This window comes from Taudactylus pleione, unplaced genomic scaffold, assembly GCF_031769625.1.
Source record: "Taudactylus pleione unplaced genomic scaffold, aTauple2 ptg000485l, whole genome shotgun sequence".
NCBI classification, from domain to species: Eukaryota; Metazoa; Chordata; class Amphibia; order Anura; family Myobatrachidae; genus Taudactylus; species Taudactylus pleione.
The window spans coordinates 4994331-5016143 of NW_028284887.1; the positions used below are offsets into that span (position 1 = coordinate 4994331).

General features: G+C 41.4%; 1 pseudogene; it reads left to right on the forward strand.

Moving 5' to 3' along the window:
• Positions 1-18686: 18686 nt before the first annotated feature.
• Positions 18687-20344, forward strand: LOC148502718 (uncharacterized; annotated as a pseudogene).
• Positions 20345-21813: the final 1469 nt, after the last annotated feature.

A 21813-nucleotide genomic window follows, 5' to 3' on the forward strand; every position in this document is an offset into this window, starting at 1 on the left:
CAATTAAGTAATGTGGATAAATGGCTGCAATGGCTGGAGGTGACAAGGCAATCAGCCTATCAGAAGTGACTAGAGAATGCTGCTGATAGTCATCATCATCATTCCATATGACGGCACAGGCACCCACAAGTTATACTCCCACTAAAAAGACTACGGACCTCATAAGCTGAGTTCTCCACACCTTGGGTGTAATTTCTACATCTGCAGCATATGCGCCAGGTTTCTGCCATAGTATATTTACTTCCATATGCTGAGCTCATAAGATGTGATCAGTGTCGGACTGGGCCATGCAGGGCCCACCACGGAATGCAGTGGTAGGGGCCCATGCTTAAAGGCTGTGGTCAGCCACCACAGATGTTTGGCTAACCAATGGGCAATTCGTGGTGTAGTTTCTATAGAAGGGAACCAATTCCACATGCCGATCAGTGTTTCTGGTAACTGACCATCTAATAGAGTAACAATCTATAATTTGAGGTCTGGAACCTGAACCTAGAGAAGGTGGTGGGTACCCAGGCAGTGGGGCCAACCGGGGATTACCCCTGTACCCCTGTGGGCCAGTCCAACTCTGGATGTGATCTGCTCTGCGAGTAGCATATTCTCCAAGTTTACAGCAGGTGTACAGTACATCAGATATACATATAAAATTTAAATCATGTGCATATGAAGTCATACTTGCCGACAATCAGCTCCAGCCTTCCGTGAGGGAGCTGATTGTCAGCTAACAGCAGGGGGGCGGGGCCATCCATTGATGTCACACTGGGGGCGGAGCTGCACGATCACGTCATCTTGGCCCCACCCCCTCTTCACAATGCCCTTATTCTCGGCATTGTGAAGCAGGGGGCGGGGCCACGATGACGCGATTCAGCGCAAATCGCATTACCGGCCCCCCCGCTGCTGGGGTATCTATTTTTTTCTGGGGGGAAGTCAGGAGGGTCGCAGGCTTCTGGGAGGCTTGCCTGCCTTTCCGGGGGGCCAGGAGCGGCACCCGAAAATCGGGAGGCTCCCGGCCAAATCGTGAGGGTAGGCAAGCCTGTATGAAGTGTGTTCATCATAGCTTCCATGTTTAATTACATCCCCTTTCACAGTCCACACATAACCTCACACGTCTTTCTCTCACATCCTTCTGACATTTGGCTGACATTCCTTTGTGACTGGATCATGCAGCCCACCAAGAAACTCTGCAGCCTGGCTGGACCAATATTGCAATATATTGCACCTATCTTTGTGTATCAATGCCTATTTCCCTACAGATTGTAAGCTTGCGAGCAAGGCCTTCCTACTTATATATCTGTCTGTTATTACCCAGTTTTGTTCTATTAATGTGTCCAATTGTTATGTGCAACGGAATATGCTGTGCTATATAAAAAACTGTTAATAAATAAATAAATAATAATTATAGATGTACAATGCAGCATGTCCAATCTTTCTGATTAAAAGCTAATCTCAGTTAGCAAATGGCCACTTGCATCATATTCTACACAAATACACAAATGTTTTATTAACACTGCACATTTCTGGTGCACTGCCACATCCCCATTAGGAATTCTTTACAGTGCAATGACCATGAAAATCAATAACTACACAGCTATTACGCACACTTATATTCCATTTCAAAGTAACATTTTATTTATATTTTTTCACGAAAGGAAATCAATAAATAAATGACTGCTCTACTACTGTCGTCATATGGTGCACTGTTACATAGCTTGCATAAAACAGAAAAACTTATAATGGAGTAGTCATAATAAATTGCTCGCAATAACTAATACTAAATAAAATAGTAATCTTTTTTTAAAGTTTCTTGGCTTAAACTGTTTGATCTTCAATTGATCAGTAAGAAATACATAGCATATTTTTTTTCTTTTCGGAGTTGGTGAGTGCCTCTAACAACCACACATTATTGTACAATCTGAAGTCACCTAGGATTTAGGGCTATTTGACATGGTCTAAAAATAATAGATGATCTTATAAAGGAACTGCTAATTCATGTCTCCTAATCTTCTCCAATTAAGGGCCGGATTCAATTAGAGGGACAAAGCTGAGATTGGCAAAAAGCGTTCGCCGATGAAATGTTTTTGCCACATTCCCGTGTATTACCCCATTCAATTCCATTAAATTTTCGCAGATGTGTTAAATCCATAGGCAAAAACAGGCATACAAGTTTTTCCACCCAGAGGCAGGTAAAAAGTTGTGCAAAATCCCTATTTTATGCTAAAAATTTGGGTACTTGGCTCAGAACCCCTTGCTGGACACCCCCCCCCCCTAATGACTAATTATGCCAAAAAAATAAAAACAAAAACTTCATTCCCCCTAAAAAAGATATGTCATTTATGTGGTGAAAATGTAAATACATTTTGCAAATGGGTATAAAGTACTGGGTCAGGTATTTTGGGGTGCTGTATGAATGGGACATGTGTTTTTAGAATTGCAGGTGGCTGTAGAATGTGTTTTTTTAAAGGTTTTACAAAAGGCACTTTAGCGCCCCAAAAATATACTAGTACCCATTTAAATGTACCCCCAATTTAACTACAGCAATTATTTTTCACAAAATAAATAGCTTTAAATCATTTTTCAACAGTTATGCAAATATGCATATAACAGCCCTTTGACTCAAGTTAAACACCCAAAAAAACTTCTATTAGGGCTATTAATACACTTCTAGAATGATTTCCTGGGTTAGTTAGGCTTATAATGGGGGTACAGACTGATTTCCCCAAACTAAGCTGTCCTTTTTATCAGTTTCGCCATTCACACATCGACATTTTCACCTGGTGTGGAATTGAATAGGGCGAAAAGCGGGAGCGTAGTCAAAAAGATTGCAGGGGCGAATGCTTTTCGCCAACTGCAACTTTATGCCTCTAATTGAATTTGGCCCTAACTGAGAAGTTTTGGCTGCCTCTTCCTTAAACAGCTTCTCCACCATTATAGTTGGGAGATGCAGTGCCTGTTGGACGGCTGATGGCATAAACAGCTCTATAGGTCCTGTCTTTAGCAGCATTGCTGGAAATAGGTACAGCTGTGCCAAAGTATCTATCCATGATTTCAGTTACAACTAGCAGCTCCCAGTTGGTGAACCTTGCAGGTTGCATTCCAGCACCTTAATTAAGCTATTGAATAACTGCTATACTGATTGCCTATACAATAGCATCATGAGTGTTCTTGACAACCTCATCATACTGGCGCAGTGCCACAGTTCACAAAGATCCAATAACTAAGCAAGCATTTACATCAGGGATGGGGAACCTCAGGCCCAGGAGGCGTATCGGTTTGGCCCTTTGAGCTTTTTTCTGCTAGCCTCATTTGGCTTACAGGGTGCCAAGAATGGCACCCTGCAGCCTGAATCTATGCAGTAGTGCTACCTGGAACATCCTTAGGACACTTCAGACAGTCACACCACTGCCCTTTCAGCTCCCAGGAGCATCCACAGGATGCTCCGGGCATTGCTGTAATCACCGGCGATTGTGATCTCGCCCCTGTGTAACATCACATGGAGGGGGCGTGGTCAGCACCAGGCCCGCAAATAATATTATATATATCAAAATGGCCCTCGGCAGAAAAAAGGTTCCCCACCCCTGATTTACATTATAATATATAACCATATCTAACCATGGTATAAGACACCAAAGACACAAATAATACAAAATAGTCCCACTTTGGCGCCGTTATACACAAAAAACCAATCCACATTAAAGAGTGTTTGGCTGAATTGCAATCTCACACTATTTTTGCCTGTTTTTCCAACTCGCAAAGTGCAAACACATGTGAACTTGCAGGAAACAGACATCAAAACTCGCATGAGTTTACAAAACATGACCAAATACACCATCAGCAAAACTCGCAATACTTTCAATAGGAAACCATACAACACGCAAATTTACCAAGAATCGAGTTTTGAAACTCGCATGAGATATTACCAAAATCTCAACAAAATAGACTTTTCAAATAGACGACTTCCTGAGGTGAGTGCTTGCATGAGTTTGGATGTGTTTGCATGTGTACACAGGTGTTTCAAGTTGCAATTAGTGGGAAAACAATGATGATGCTTTTTTATGGTGCTGAGTCAGCTGCATTGATTTGTGTGAAGCAAAAATGGCAATATATACTACCATTGTTATTCACTGCATGTGGCTGAGATTTCAGAGGCTCTACCACCAGGCTGGAAGGACCCAGGAGCAAAAACTGAGCAGAAAATTAGGTAATGCAGATATCACAAAAGCTGCTCAGGCCATATTTTTTTGGATGTGTTTGAACCAGAAAAAGGAAACAGCCAGTGGTGAAGTCAAACAGAATGTTACAATCCTCTAGCAATTGCTAGGACCGAGATGGAGGTGTTGGAGATAAGTGGCACATCGAAGAACAAACACAAGAAGTATAGTTAAATCATGGCAGTTTACTAAATAAATGATATGATGGACCAGTGAAAACACTACATGTCAATGGTGCAATAAGGAGCTGAAACCAAAGAACAGTCAATAGAATATACTGTAGGTTTACAGTAGGCCCGATGAATCTAGGCCCGATGAATCTAGGTCCCAATTTATGAGTAGTTGGCGAGCTTGATATGCTTAGTAGAAAGCCAGACCAAATCTCCCTTTTTCAAAAAACATGGTCTTCGATGCCTGTCAGCAATACTCTTAGGTGTAGACAACGGAAGAAGAAGACCAGGAGGAGCTGTCCGAGGAGTCTTATTATGGGCACAGACTTCACATGCTAACACAAACTCACGGACATCTTTGGCTAAGGATGGCCACCAGACAGAATGGGAGAGAATGTCCATAGTCTTAGAAATGCTTGGATGACCAAAGGCTTTTTTAGAATGAAAATCCAAAAGGACAGTTTTCCTAAGTCTCTCAGGAACAAAAAGAAGATGAGCAGGAACATTAAATGGAGCTTCAGTTTGGCATCTCTGGAGTGTCTCAGCTAGAGTCCGGGTTAAGGCAAAATTAATGAAATCTTTAGGAATGATGGGTTCTTCAGAAACGGAGACTTGTTGGTCATAGAAGAAACTTGTGGAGAGAGCATTAGCTTTAACATCTTTAGAACCAGGAATAAGATTGATGGCACAATCATATGGTCGATGTGGAGGCAATGCATTAGCTTTTTGTTTAGAAAACACATCAGCAAAATCCAAATATTGAGGAGGAATGCTACAAGCGGACGAAACTTCAGGACATTGTAGCATCCACACAGGGAGTGAATGGCATGAGGACTGACATTCAGGACTCCACTTAATAATCTCCCCAGAGGACCAGTAAATGGAAGGATTGTGTAATCTTAGCCACAGAAGGCCCAATACAATTGGAACTAAAGGACTATGCAGAAGAAAAAATGAAATTAGTTCAATATGTGGAACACCTACGGTAAACCGAATAAGAGGTGTCTTAATCTTAAGAGTTCCTTTAGGGATTAAGCCTCCATCCAGGCCACAAATGGAAACTTCTTGCTCTAATGGAACTGCTGGAAACTTTAACTTCTGAAAGAACGCATAGTCCATAAAATTAGCTGCTGCTCCACTATCCAAAAAAGCCTGTGTCTTGAACTCTTTATTAGCTGAATGAATGGATACAGGAACAAGTACTGAATTCTTGGAGGAAATTGAGGCTAAACCTAAGTGTAATCCCTTCTGTACACTTAGACCCTGCCTTTTACAAATATCAAAGGACAGTCTTTTATGGAATGAGCCTTGTCTCCACAGTACAAACAGAGACTTTGTGAACGTCTTCTACGCCTTTCTCCCGGAGAAAGACGAGAAGCTCCAATTCGCATAGGCTACTCGCGATCCAGTGAAGGAGGCAACAAAGAAGATCGGGGGGACATAGTAGGCAACTGCTGCTCTCTCCGTCTTTCACGTAAACGATGGTCAATAAGTATAACTGTCTGTATTAAGTCATCCAGAGTCTTTGCCGGGGAATGTTGCACAATAATGTCCTCTATTTCTTCAGACAGACCAATCCGAAACTGGTTACGCAAAGCCGAATCATTCCAGCCTGTTTCCACTGCCCATCTACGAAATTCAGAACAATAATCCTCTGCAGCTTTTTGTCCCTGTTTAAGAGAGCGAAGCTTGGATTCTGCAAGTGATACCGTATCTGGGTCTTCAAACAACAGGCCCAGCTGGAGGAAACAGGCATCCACAGTCTGAAGGGCAACATGTGAGGAAGGCAGTCCAAATGCCCATGTTTGCAGATCACCCTGAAGCAGGGAAATAATAAGTCCAACTCTTTGTGTCTCAGAACCAGAAGAGACTGGATGCATGCGGAAATAAAGTTTACAACTCTCACGGAAATTCACAAACAAGTTTCTGTCCCTAGCGAAATGATCAGGCAAGTTAATTTTGGGCTCCTTAAAAGCAGCTTGTAACGAGGAGCTACGGACATCTTCAACTTTAAGTGAGAGTTCATTAACTTTTTGAGTAAGAGTCTGAATTTGAGCTGCCAGAATTTGTGCTGGGTTCTGCGTATGCTCCATCGTAGTCCAAAGATTTGGTCGGCTATAATGTTACGATCCTCTAGCAAATGCTAGGACCGAGATGGAGGTGATGGAGATACGTGGCACATCGAAGAACAAACACAAGAAGTATAGTTAAATCATGGCAGTTTACTAAATAAATGATATGATGGACCAGTGAAAACACAACATGTCAATGGTGCAATAAGGAGCTGAAACCATAGGACAGTCAATAGAATATACTGTAGGTTTACAGTCCAAACTAAAGTTGTTAAATGGTCAGGAGGCCTAGTAGACAGCAATGCTTGAAACGTGGTGAAGAAGCAGGATTGCTGGATGGCCTGGAGGGCCTAGCAGACAGCGATGCTTGAAACGTGGTGTAGAAGCAGGATTGCAGTATGGCCTGGAGGGCCTAGCAGACAGCGATTCTTGAAACGTGGTGTTGAAGCAGGATTGCTGTATGGCCTGGAGGGCCTATTAGACAGCGGTGCTTGAAACGTGGTGTTGAAGCAGGATTGCTGTTTGGCCTGAAAGGCCTAGTAGAAAGCGATGCTTGAAACATGGTGTTGAAGCAGGATTGCTGTATGGCCTGGGGGGCCTAGTAGACAGCGGTGCTTGAAACGTGGTATTGAAGCAGGATTGCTGTATGGCCTGAAGGGCCTAGTAGACAGCATAGCTAGAAAAGTGGTTTAGAAGCAGGATAGCTATATGGCCTAGAGGGCTCAGTAGACAGCGATGCTTGAACCGTGGTATAGAAGCAGGATGGATGTATGGCCTGGAGGCTCTGTAGACAGCGATGCTTGAACCGTGGTATAGAAACAGGATAGCTGTAAGGCCTAGAGGGCTCAGTAGACAGCGATGCTTGATCCGTGGTATAGAAGCAGGATAGCTGTATGGCCTGGAGGCTCTGTAGACAGCGATGCTTGAACCATGGTATAGAAGCAGGATAGCTGTATGGCCTGGAGGCTCTGTAGACAGCGATGCTTGAACCATGGTATAGAAGCAGGATAGCTGTAAGGATAGCTGTATAGCCTGCAGGGCTCTGTAGACAGCGATGCTTGAACCGTGGTATAGAATCAGGATAGCTGTATGGCCTGGAGGCTCTGTAGACAGTGATTCTTGAACCGTGGTATAGAAGCAGGGTAGCTGTATGGCCTGGAGGGCTCTGCAGACAGTGATGCTTGAACCCAGGGTACTTGGGTCACTTAGAAGCTGGTGAGCAGAATACACGCAGCATGTGCAAATTATAGCTGGAAGTCTGGATGCACAGAAAGCAGGTTGCATAACCAAAAGTTCCACATGAAAACTCTATAGCCGACAGGGTGGCGACAGTCCAGGAAGTTCAAATAGGATCAGCTGCCAATCAAGCAACACTAGGAGGAAACATGTGAAATCCTCTGACGTCTGGGTCTTCTAGCAACCAGCAACCTAGAAGCATGGTCAGGGGCAGGAGGAATACTGTCAGGAGACAAGTCCTGGACTGGACTTATAACACAGATGTTCCGGATGAACTGTAACAACATATTCCATTTGTATGACCAAGTCAAACTGGACCTAGACCCTGACACAGCACATACCCACTCTGTCCAGGTCTGTATAAGCTTTTGGCTGTATTTCACTTTCTGGCTACTGGTAATTTTCAGCCTGCGACCGATAGAGTTCTCGTAATATCCCAGTCAACATTCTCACAGTACATACAGTTACTCTGGTAATGGTGGCACTTTACCACTAATGGATATCTACATCTGCTTCCCTAGCCAGGAGTCACAGTGGCATTCAGTCAGGGTAGATTTTTTTTTGCATTGCAGGCATGCCTAATGACCTGGGTGATAAGGCATTCTTGCGGTGGGTCCTTTTGCAGGGATTTCAATGCCTTCTGCACAAGGAACATGTTCTACTCCACAGAAAATTCACATTGCATCCCATCTTTGTCTTGCCCCTCTGCCTGGGTGCCTCATCACTGCTGCCTGTACTGCTCTATAGGGCCTCTTGAGATGCAACCTCCTCCACCTCACTCTCTCCCTGCCTCTCCTCTGCCTGGACATATTCCTATCACACTCCTTATACAAATACAAAACACAAAGAAAAAAAGACAAACTAACACAAACCTCCTCTCCTACTACCCACACACATGCCACACACAAAAAAACACTGACAGGGCAAAAGAAAAAAATACAATCAGGAAAGACAGAAAAATTAGACAAACCAATATATGACAAGTCTATAAATAAGCACAAAACAATTTCCACATACCAAGCAGCAATCTATTCCAGTAGCCAAAAACTCTCCTACACCACTAATACTCCTCACTGTCCTCTGAAACCTCCAACCAACAAAACCCTCAATGGTTGAGCTGTTTGTGGTGTTTTTATATGCTTAGACAGTTTGTACATGATGTACTGTAACTACAGTACTTCAATCAGAACATATTTCTAGGATGGTGCATGCATTCTCCTGTGTGTTTTATAAACACAACCAATCTCCTGAAGTGGTTTCTTAACACATCCATTCTCCTGTGTGTTTTATAAACATGTCCATTCTCACTAGTATTTTATAGACACATTCATTCTCACACGTGTTTTATAAACACATCCATTCTCACACATGTTTTGCCTAGAACTTGCATGATAAAACACATTTGCATTCACCATCGAAAAACCCGATTTTGCAAAACTCACTTCTCGGTAAATTTGCGAGTTTGGTCTGGGAAAACTCATGCATGTTTGTGGGAACCTGTTCGAGTTTAATCTTGTCCAAACACTATTCTTAGTAAATTTACCCCTTACTCTCTCTAAATCCAAGAGAAAATGTTCTTTGGACTCCAAAGGATTTTTTTCCGCCAAAAGATTTTTTCAAAAGAGACTTGTTACTCTTTAATGTGGATTGGATTTTTCTGTGTATAACAGTGCCAAAGTGTGACTATTTTGTATTATTTGTGTCTTTGAAGAAGAAAAGTAAGGACTTTCTTTGGTCTTCACTGGCTGCAGATATATAGTATTGCGTGAATCTAGGAACAATTATTGCATATCTATAAGGCACCAAAGGCAAGTCACCAATAAAAATTCCCAAATATAAAATCATATCCCAAAATGAAAAGGAGGGACCTGGCATTTCAGCTATGCTTTATTTTCAGATATACAATTATTGGAACATAAGTATTCGGTTAGACATCCATGGTCTATTATACTGCAGTTTAATATCTACAGCATATCTATATACACATGCATATATTATTATGTCATATGAGTTAAGAAAAAATATATCTCTACTGTCCCAAAAATACACTCAACCAAGTTTTAAATACACTGCATACATTAAGCCATTCCCATAGTTGCTTAATGCATTCAGTTCTAAAGACAAATATAACACTTCCTCAGCATATACCTCAAAAGTGCTAAGAATTAGTGGGAATCAACCCAGCACTGCATGAGTTCAAATGGTAAAAAGCTTACCTGAAATTCCCACATACAGTTAGACAGATTAATACCAAATGAAGAACCACAAAATATGTATTGGTGGTGTTAATAAAATCAAGTAAAAAAAATTTTTTGTTCAATCTTTTTGACATTTTTGGAAGAGTTCATTTGCCATGTAAGAAGGAATAAGCAAACTAATGCTACTTTAAAAAAATGTAAGGTTTCTTCTAAAAAACAAAGGTAAATTTGTGTTGGTAATGTAAGAAAAATTGTTTGAATATATACATAATAAAAATACTAATATTGATGTGGGAATGTGAAAAACCCCAAAAGTGCCAAAATAGGCTCAGCATCGGGGTGAGAAAATACTCAGTAGCAAAGGGGATAATACAAAGGTAGAGCACTACTGCCCTCTACTGCCTAACATTAGTATTACATTCACAATAAATTAAATAATTTGTAAAATGTGAGTATGGAGGGGATTTCTTTGGAATCTCTCTGGTAAACAAACATACCTTTTGCCCCATTGTCAAAGTGTTGAATCAGGTATTTTGCTCAGATTCAGACATCACTGTGTGCATGCCATCCTCAATGATCAAAGACAAGTGCAGCAACTACTGTACTCAATGTGGCATCGATTCCACAAGTGGATGGAAGATCTCTGGAGAGATGTTGACCCATGCCATCTGGTTATATTCCTACAGCTCCCTGATGTTTGTAGGTGCTAGGATCTTGAGTGCGAGTGGACCTTTTCACCACGTTCCATAAATGCTTGATTGGGTTCATGTTGGGAGATTGTGATGGTCACATCATTTGTCGGAACTCTCCATAATGCTCATCAAACCAATTCTGGACAACTTGGGACCGATGACATGCTGCATTATCCTGCCGGATTATTCCATCATTGTGGTGGGTTTGCGCCCATATTCCATGGAGGCTAAAGAACACTACAAGACCTGCTGAATATGTGTCTGGTACTGTACCTCTAGCATTGAATGTGGATGTGATTTGAGGCAGTGTCACTTATCTGTTACCATGGACAATTCTAGCCAGATGTTGCTGGTCACGATCATTAAGCACCCATGTTTGGCCACTGTGCTAGGGTGGTAATACCTACCATGAGATATTTCTGGTACACATGTGACACCATAGATCGAGCAATGTTGAATGTCCACACAACTTTGGAAAAGGAATGTCCTATCTATCGGGCACCCACTGTTATGCCCTGTCCAAACTCTGATAATTCACGCCGCCTTGCAGACTAGCCGGTGTTCAAACTGACTCACGAGATGTCCGCTTATAACTGATGCAGGTCTGTGCATTTGCAAGATGTTACAGTACGGTGACACCGCATACCATAACCTTTACTGCTATCTCATGACTTTTGGCACTTCAGTGTTATTTATCAAAACCTTATTTTTTGTTGGACGTATGTATAGTTTACTTTTGTGTCTACATTTATGTTTAAAATAAAAATTATAGGATGTTTACAGTAAGTCTAAATCACTCCCTGTATGTATAAACTGTTTTCAGGAACTAATTGAAATACTGTTTGAGATCTTCTCCCATTTTCTTTTCTTACAGTACGTAAATATACATTTTTATTTGTTTTCCTGTTGGCTAATTGAAGCATTTACATTAAAATAGCTAGCTACAAAAAGTTGGGTAAATGGAAGTACAGTAATTAAGTGCTACAGTTAAAGACATTTGGGATGGGTTCCAACAGTAATTCTGATTTCTACAATACAGAAGTTTGCTTACGCCATAAATTGCTTATGCTGCTTATAATAAAAGTTAAAGGAAAGTACACATTTTATGTCTTTGCTAACATTTGTAATACATGACCTAATGTCAACATTCAAAGCCTAGTCTCATATTATATTGATAACTAGTTTATTGGACCCGGCATTTTCCATGTTGGGGGGTTCCGTCTCTTTTCTCTTCTCTCTCTATCTCACATACACTTACCCTAACTGCACTTTCCAATGGTTCCTTCTCTCCATCGCCCTGCAGTGGGAGCTATTAACCTAGGGGGTAAGTCATTCTTGAGTTAGACATCTGCCCACTGTACAAACAGACAGACTTTGTGATACTTGATTATTTGTGATGCAAATAAACTTGTGTCTAACTCCAATAGTCCTTAGTGCCTAATCCTAAACTCCTTCTCCCCACACCTTACCACACCCTAAACCTAACCCTCTCCCCTTAGTGCCTAACCCTCCCCTAGTGCCTAACCCTTACCTCAAACCCTACCGCTAACTCCCCCAAATGACTTACCTTCGGGATGCCGGCGCCAGGATTCTGACTGGTGTCAGGATTCCAGCACCGGTATTCTAAGTGCCGGCATTCCATTTGCCGGGACATTGACCGCATCCCGTATTATGTCCCATTTAGTTAAGGATATGTGATGGAACTACAGATGTGTCCTAGTAAATTTTGTGCTATATAGCACAAGATGCACCCCAGATACAGTAGCTCATTTCATAGTTTCCCATTTTAGTATCTTTTTCACACTGCGTAGCTTATTTTTTGAACTGCAGATGCATACAAACAGACTTCTAGTGTTCTGGGGACTTAGGGCCTGATTTAGATCTGGGAATAGAGTAAGAAAAAGCAAGTAACTGTGCACCTTGGCAAAACAATGCTGCACTGCAGTTGGGGCATATGTAAAATGTGCAGAGATATATGTAGATATGGGAGGGATGTGTCCAAACTGACATCTAAATTGCAGTGTAAAAATTAAGCTGTCCAGCATTTGTGGGCTACATGCAAAAGCAGCCAGTATTTACCCCACATGCAAATCAAATGTATGTATTTGCACCCCTTGCATTGCAACCTGGTTTTGAATCAGCCCCTCTATTTCCAAATCTGAATCAGGCCCTTATCACTTACACTTTGCACTCTTGGCAGTGTGAATTCGCACAATGCTGCATGGTGGGATGCATGGCGTGGCTGTGTAATATTGGTCCCTGGTCTCTTTTCTTTTTCTCTGATTAGTGGCTTTTTTCACTCAGCTGTAGCAAGCAAATCCATTAGTGGTGTACAGAGTATGTGTACTGAACTGTATCCACAGCATTTCTAATGTCATTTCATATAGTCTTGCCAATTATTTTATGTGACAAGCTTATGTTTTGTACACTGCTAGTTAAGTCTACTCTGCTCTGTATAGATCTGCATTTGTTTGCCTATACCTAGCTATCTTTTACCATGTGACAGATCAAAGGGTTGAATCCTCCATTTTATCTTACTGCAGAAGTCTGTGTATGAGATGTTGACACACACTGTGTGAGTCTCCTGTACCCCACAAGGCAGGGCCGAAACTAGGATATCTGTCACCCGGTGCAAGGCAGCAATTTTGTGCCCCCTCCCTTCCTACACCTGGAGTTTGTCCTTGCTCCTCCATAAGGTAGTGCACTACTCAGACGTCCCTTGTATAGTGACTTACATTATTCCACACACCATAATTCCCATTACACATTATGCCACACACTGTAATGCCTATTATCAAAGTGCCACTTAAATATTTGCCCGACACCATTTTATACCCCACAGTAAGGCTTCTAATTACTTTAAAATTACCTGCTCGATGTCAGGGGTTACATACTCATTGCCATGGGGTTACATGCTCGTTGCCATGGGGTTTCATGCTTGTTGCCAGGGGGTTTCATGCTTGTTGTCATAGGGTTTATGCTCATTGCCATGGGGTTTATGCTCATTGCCAGGGGTTACATGCTCATTGCCAGGGGGTTTATGCTCATTGCCAGGGGTTTCATGCTTGTTGCCAGGGGTTTCATGCTTGTTGCCAGGGGTTACATGCTCGTTGTCAGTGGTTACATGCTCATTGCCATGAGGTTTATGCTCGTTGCCATGGGGTTTCATGCTCGTTGCCAGGGGGGGTTTATACTCGTTGCCAGGGGATTTCACGGGAGAAGATGCAGCTTCCAGCATCTTCTCCCGGCAGCGCCAGCAGCGTTCCCGGTGCCGGGAATGCTGTGTGCATTGCCCTGGCCTAATAGACACTAGAGATCCAGTAGGACCTCTAGCATCTGTCTCCTTCTAGGCAGTGGCCATTTTTGGATGGCCGTTTTCAGCAGAGTCCATGCGGACGGCTATTCCGCATGGAAACTACTGAAAACGGACATCCAAAAATGGCCGCCACCAAGGAGGAGACAGACACTAGAGGGCCAGTAAGGACCTCTAGCATTTGTCTCCTCTTTGGCGGTGGCCATTTTGGATGGCCGTTTTCTGAATCTGCAGCCCCCAAGCCACCTCGAGTCAGCTTTTTTCACCCCCTGCAATCCGGCACCCGGTGCACATGCACCTCTAGCCCCCCCCCTAGTTGCGGCCCTGCACAAGGCTTATATCTGCTTACCACTCACACATTTATTCTCTTATTTTATTTAGCTTCCGCATGTCAATTATCTACTCTGTAGAACCAAAGTTGTATTATATGGACAATCATTCCAGTCTGTATTAATAAAAGTACAAAGTTCCAGAAAACTCAATGTCTGTGGATTAAGAGATGAACTTGGTTTAGCTACTGTATCTGAGTAGTTACACACTGCTTACATGTAATGAGGGCCAGAATAGTAAGAAGATAACGTTTCTGTGGGCTCAAGCTTTACAGACTTATAGCCAGGCTGGTGTAATCTCACCCATTACAGATCCACGATCCGGTGACTACGCTCATAGAGCCGGAACTTCCCACAAGTTTGCTCCGGACTCATCATCACATGCAGTTGATCTCGGATCTAAGGTGTTGAAGTAAAAAAATTATTAAATACACTACAAAATATGCCTTATATTTCAGACTTTAACAAAATCCCAGTTTATATTTCAAATTATCCTAAAACGCAATATCAGATTGTTCTGTCCAAAAAGTTTTATTAGATCTTGGATTGATTGGGAGTGTAAATAACATGTTTGCTTCAATTGTTAGCTTGGACAATTGGAATTTGTTGGTGATCAAATAGACCTGGTACAGTAATTGTCTCTGGTCTGCAGAAAACCAACAAGAAGGTCAGATAATATACAAAATGCTAAGGATATGCAGATCTTTAATTGTAGCTCCAGACTGCATTTTGTTTAACACATCATGTGCATGCCATTATCTGTACATTTTACTATAAGTTGTATTCAAGATGTATATAGTACAGATCAGACATTTATATTAGACAGTTGTATTCAAGATGTATATAGTACAGATCAGACATTTATATTAGAATTAATAGTGACATGTCCAATGTATTATATATATCCTGGCTTTCATGGCTCACACAATACAAACCTGCCTCCTACTCGATAATTTACACACAGTAGTCACATATACAACCAACGGTTTACACCAAAGTACAAATGTATTAAAGAGAAGAAAACCAGCTATACATATAGTCCAGGGACTGGACCACATATTAACATCGTGTTTGCGGTCATAATGTACAGAATTGTGTTAGCAGTAAGCCGGTGATTGCAAATAATTTGTCGCACATTGCTGCAAGCAGATATTAGCAATGCTGGATTTATGTTTAATATAGCATATAACAATGGTTGATTTGAACTAGCTTTTCGGCGGGAACCCAGAGGTGAAATCTGCAACAGCATCATGAGCCTAGGCATCGCCCACTGTTTGAACCAACCAATGACCCACAGTGAACAGGAAACATCCCGCCCCTGGACCAATGGAAGAAGACACAGCCTGCTATTATACACACGCATAAGTTAACTGTATAAATTAGGCTCCCCTGGTCCAGAGAGTAGTAGCTGTATTCTACCGGTCATCTGGTGACGACTGTACTCTGGATCCAGGGAGCGCATGCAAATGTATGTATAATAGTTTGTAACTCTGACCTTTTTTTTCTGAATTGTTTTATACCACTGTAGAACTTGTGATAATAATGTTATATACTTTTAATACAATATGTACCCTTGTGCGTTGGACCACAAAAACTGGTGTGTGTGTTCACTTGTTTTCACCAAAGATTATTATACTGTGATATATACTGTCAGATGCATAAATATTGGGACATTGACAGAAATTTCATATTTTGGCCTCTATTCATCACCACAATGGCTTTGAAATGAAACAAACAAGATGTGCTTTAACTGCAGACTTTCAGATTTAATTTGAGGGTAATTACATCCAAATCAGGTGAACGGTGTAGGAATTACAACAGTTTCTACATGTGCCTCCCACTTTTTAAGGGGCCAAAAGTAATGGGACAAACTAAACAATCCTAAATCTAACTTTTACTTTTTAATACTTTGTTGCAAATCCTTTGCATGCAATTACAGCCTTAAGTGTGGAACGCATAGACATCACCAGACCCTGGGTTTCATTCCTGGTGATGCTCTGCAAGGCCTTTACGGCAAATGTCTTCAGTTCCTGCTTGTTCTTGGGGCATCCCTTCAGTTTTGTCTTCATCAAGTGAATGCATGCTCAATCGGATTCAGGACAGGGGATTGACTTGGCCATTGCATAACATTCCACTTTTTAGCCTTAAAAAACTCTTTTGTTGCTTTTGCAGTATGCTTCGGGTCATTGTCCATCTGCACTGTGAAGCGCTGTCCAATGAGTTCTGAAGCATTTGACTGAATATGAGCATATAATATTGCCCGAAACACTTAAGAATTTATTCTGCTGCTTTTGTCAGCAGTCACATCATCAATAAATACAAGGGAACCAGTTCCATTGGCAGCCATACATGCCCACGCCATGACACTACCACCACCATGCTTCAATGATGAGGTGGTATGTTTTGGATCATGAGCAGTTCCTTTCCTTCTCCATACTCTTCTCTTCCCATCACTCTGGTACAAGTTGATCTTTGTCTCATCTGTCCATAGGATGTTGTTCCAGAACTGTAATGGATATTTTTAGATGTTGTTTGGCAAACTCTAATCTGGTCTTCCTGTTTTTGAGGCTCACCAATGGTTTACATCTTGTGGTGAACCCTCTATTTTCACTCTTGTGAAGTCTTCTCTTGATTGTTGACTTTGACACATATACACCTACCTCCTGGAGAGTGTTCTTGATTTGGCCAACTGTTGTGAAGGGGTTTTTCTTCACCACGGAAATAATTCTTCTGTCATCCACCACAGTTGTTTTCCAAGGTCTTCTGGGTCTGTTGGTGTTGCTGAGCTCTCCAGTGTGTTCTTTCTTTTTAAGAATGTTCCAAACAGTTGATTTGGCCACACCTAATGTTTTTGCTATCTCTCTGATGGGTTTGTTTTGATTTTTCAGCCTTATGATGGGTTGCTTCACTGATAGTGACAGCTCTTTGGATCTCATATTGAGAGTCGACAGCAACTGATTCCAAATGCAAATATCACACCTAGAATCAACTCCAGACCTCATACCTGCTTAATTGATAATGAAATAACGAGGAAATAGCCCACACCTGTCCATGAAATAGCTTTTGAGTTGATAGTCCCATTACTTTTGGCCCCTTAAAAAGTGGGAGGCACATATAGAAACCATTGTAATTCCTACACCGTTCACCTGATTTGGATGTAGTTACCCTCAAATTAAATCTGAAAGTCTGCAGTTAAAGCACATTTTGTTTGTTTCATTTCAAAGCCATTGTGGTGGTGAATAGAGGCCAAAATATGAAAATTCTGTCAATGTCCCAATATTTATGCACCTGACTATATTGCACTGTAATTCACATTGTGTTTTGATATGAAGATAGCGACTATTACGCATACTGGTGGTGTTACAATAAGGGTAGGCATTGCGTATGCGTCACATGTTGCATACACTGTGCATCCACATTTGCGTATCTCCATACGCAAGGTGCGTACACTTGGCATCAACAGCCGTAGAGAGATTTAGTTAGGATTTCATAGCAGGGGGCTCTGTCCAGTCCATCTCACACTCGCGGACTAACAGGACTACTCAGACGTTGGTCTAACAACAAAGGGTGGAGACGCGTCACTATAAGGTAAAACAATTTTTGTCTTGCTTTAAAACTATCTATTGTTGTTAAACCACAACGCAAGTATGGTTGAGAGTGCGTAAATTTGCCGCATTATTAGCAATGGGTTAATACAAAAATTATGTATCTATATATATATATATATATATATATATATATGTGTATATTGACAAAAATAACTATACGATTTGAATAGGATTAATGTAATATTTTACAACAAAGTGTAAAACCTCTGGGAAAGTACTACCTTTTTCTGCGAAGTGATTTTTGTTTACAGAAAATATAGTTTCTTTTGTGTGTGAACAGTTGAAAGAGAATTGCATAAGTGTGTGAACCAGAATGGTACCACAGTAAAACACTGAACAAAGAGAGGTTCCGGCAGCGTGTAAGGATCACAACCACACGTTGAAAGGTGCAGGAAATGTGTCCTATTTGAAATCAATTTCCAGGTGTGAGGCTGTCCTGTGAAGACCTCAGATGCAGGGGGCATATCCTAGTTAAACTGCCTCTGTAATCGAAGACACATAGATAACCAGTACCTGTGTGTCTTGCGCTTGGACTGCACATTTGTGTATTGTACGCATAGAGTATAATACGCAAGCATGATTTGTGTAAAAGAAAGGAAATTTCACTGATTCTCTCGGTTGAAAAGTCCTGGTTGAAGCTCACAGGATGGGTGGTGACGTTTCCTATCCGTAATTCTAGTGCAAATAAACCAAAGTAGGTAGGGACCCCCCGCTATATGCGTTGCCTGTTGTAGAATGGCAGTTGCGTATGGACGGGAAGAAGTTCTGTGGGAGTACTTAGAAAGAACCCCCACTGGTATCCTAAAGAAGTAATTTAGCAGTTTGGTAAAGCCACCAAAATGGGTGCTAAATCTACTCGTAGGATGACCGAGTCAACTGTGGTTCCAGTTGAGGGCGGACCAAAGGGATCCGCAGGGTACATAATGCGTAACAAGTATGGAAAGTATGCAATGGCTTATGTTAATGAATGGGTATGCATGACTGGGAGTGGTAAAGTATCATTTACAAAAATTGGTAGTTTTGATCCCGAGGTACTACATATAGTACAAAATCAAATACACCTGTTAAAATCACGCAAATTGAGGATGAAACATAATGATTGTCTGAACTTGTGGCAACGAGAAGGGGAAATTCAAAGAGAAATGAGTGAGGAGCAGAAAACTGGTACTTTAGAAAGAGTAAAAGCAAGTGCACCACCGCCACCATATGTGGGAGGGGAAAGAGTTACAACCAGTATAACTTCAAAAAATGAAAATAATTGTAACCTATACCCTGTACTATCTAATTTGGAAAGTTTTTATTCAGGAAGAGATGATGACCCTACCCTGGTCTCGGCCATTTCTCATGCACTCAGCATCCAAGAAGGGCAATATTCCCAAAGTAAAGGAGAGGTTGCAGCAAATGCAGGAGAAGTGGCTGGGACCAGAGAAACAGGTAAGTATGGTGCCATCCATAGTACCGAGATGGTAAAGCCCGGAATTAATTTGGAAAATAGTGAGGTAGCAGGAATATACCCTGTATGCACAATAGCAGTTCCCAGTGGGAAAGCGGACAGGCATGGGGTAATTCATGTTACAAATGTAGACATGTATTGCCCTTGGACTAGGTCCGAATTGCGGTTCATTATCACAGATTTTCCAGACCCCAGAAAAGATTTGACGGGTTGCAAAAAATGTATCAAGACTTGGGTAATGCTCATGAGCCTACTAATAAAGATTGTCGGATAGTGCTGAGAGCTTGTCTTCCTACCGGTATCGACATCCAAAAATGTATTGAAGATTGTCGACTGGAAGAGGACAAATCTTTATCTGACGCAGACAACCAAAGTAATGTAAGGAATAAATACAACTGGCCACATACTTTCCAGTTGCAGTGGACTGGAAGAAAATCTTTACTATAAAACAAAAACATAATGAGACTGCAATGGATTATTTTACAAGGGCATTGCAAGAAATGGCTAAATATACTGGGGTAGCTGACATAAAAGATGATATACATCACCGGGAAGCAGCCGTCTCAGTACTAATGGATGGACTTAAAGAATCTTTGAAAACAAGGGTACAAACCTCACTGCCCAATTGAAGGGGTATAACTGTAGATGCCCTTAGAGAATCCACCTGACAACCTAACGAAAACACAAGTAAGTGCAAGGAAGAAAGGGCAGAGAGGCTAATGACAGTAAGTATCCAGGCTCTGGAAAATACACACATGACCACTACAAAATAACACATATGGGGAACAAGAGGTAAAGAGAGTCAAATGTCATAGGTGTAACAAAGAGGGACATTTCATTTGACAGTGCCTGAACAATGCAGTTAGACATAACTACCAAGCATATAGAAAACACTACGTGCCACCTAGATGAGATTATGAAAACCATAAGAGGGACATTGAACTACATAGAGGGGAAACACATAGATACCCACCCAGGAGAGACTGGCAGGACTCTGAACCATCACAGTTAGTACCCCCACATAGCATAGCTGCCAAAATTCTGCGTGAAAACATAGACCAACAATAGGGACTAGGTCACACCTGTATCATACAGCCGGTTAGATTGACTAGAGACTTTAAAGAAGAACCGGAGGTCATAGTTAATGTGGCCGGTAAAAGACAAACTTTGCTTGAGGATACAGTGGTGGCCAAATCTGTTATAACATCTTCACTAGGTTTAAAAACTACGGGTAAAACAATTTTGGCAATGGGAGTGACGGGAAAAATTCAACATTACCCTTTGACTAAATCTGCAGAAGTTACGATTGGGCCTCTGCATACCAAACATTCTTTCCTTTTGGCTGCAGCGGCCCCGACTAACTTACTCAGCAGAGATCTCTTGTGTAAAATGGGATGTATAATATATTGTACACCTAATGGTGTTTTTTAGATATCCCTGGAAATCACGCTCAGGAAGTGCAAGATATGTTAGATACTCCTCAAAGACTAATGTTGCACTCTACCGTCCTAGATTCATGTCCATCGCAGTCTACACAGTGATTTACAAACCTTTTCACATGCAAATTTCCTTAATCAGGCTCACATACCAAGTGTTGATCAGCCAAAGGATACACTGTTTTGCTTTCAAGAACAAAAACCTTCTTACAGACTACAAATGCCTGATCAGCAGAAACTTACCCCACTCATCAAACAAAATAAACAGAGTGATACATTGAATCACAACATCCTAAATACACCTAATCATACAAAGGCTGTTAACTCAGAGATGACCGACTTTGTTAAATTAATGTTTTGCCGTGAGCCAGTTAACACAAGACTTACAGAATTTGATGACTGTCCAGAAAACTACAGATCATGGAGGTCCAGCTTTAAGAACTCAATCAATAACCTAAACATCACTAGGTTTAAAAACTACGGGTAAAACAATTTTGGCAATGGGAGTAACGGGAAAAATGCAACATTACCCTTTGACTAAATCTGCAGAAGTTACGATTGGGCCTCTGCATACCAAACATTCTTTCCTTTTGGCTGCAGCGGCCCCGACTAACTTACTCAGCAGAGATCTCTTGTGTAAAATGGGATGTATAATATATTGTACACCTAATGGTGTTTTTTAGATATCCCTCGAAATCACGCTCAGGAAGTGCAAGATATGTTAGATACTCCTCAAAGACTAATGTTGCACTCTACCGTCCTAGATTCATGTCCATCGCAGTCTACACAGTGATTTACAATCCTTCTCACATGCAAATTTCCTTAATCAGGCTCACATACCAAGTGTAGATCAGCCAAAGGATACACTGTTTTGCTTTCAAGAACAAAAACCTTCTTACAGACTACAAATGCCTTATCAGCAGAAACTTACCCCACTCATCAAACAAAATAAACAGAGTGATACATTGAATCACAACATCCTAAATACACCTAATCATACAAAGGCTGTTAGCTCAGAGATGACCGACAATGTTAAATTAATGTTTTGCCGTGAGCCAGTTAACACAGGACTTACAGAATTTGATGACTGTCCAGAAAACT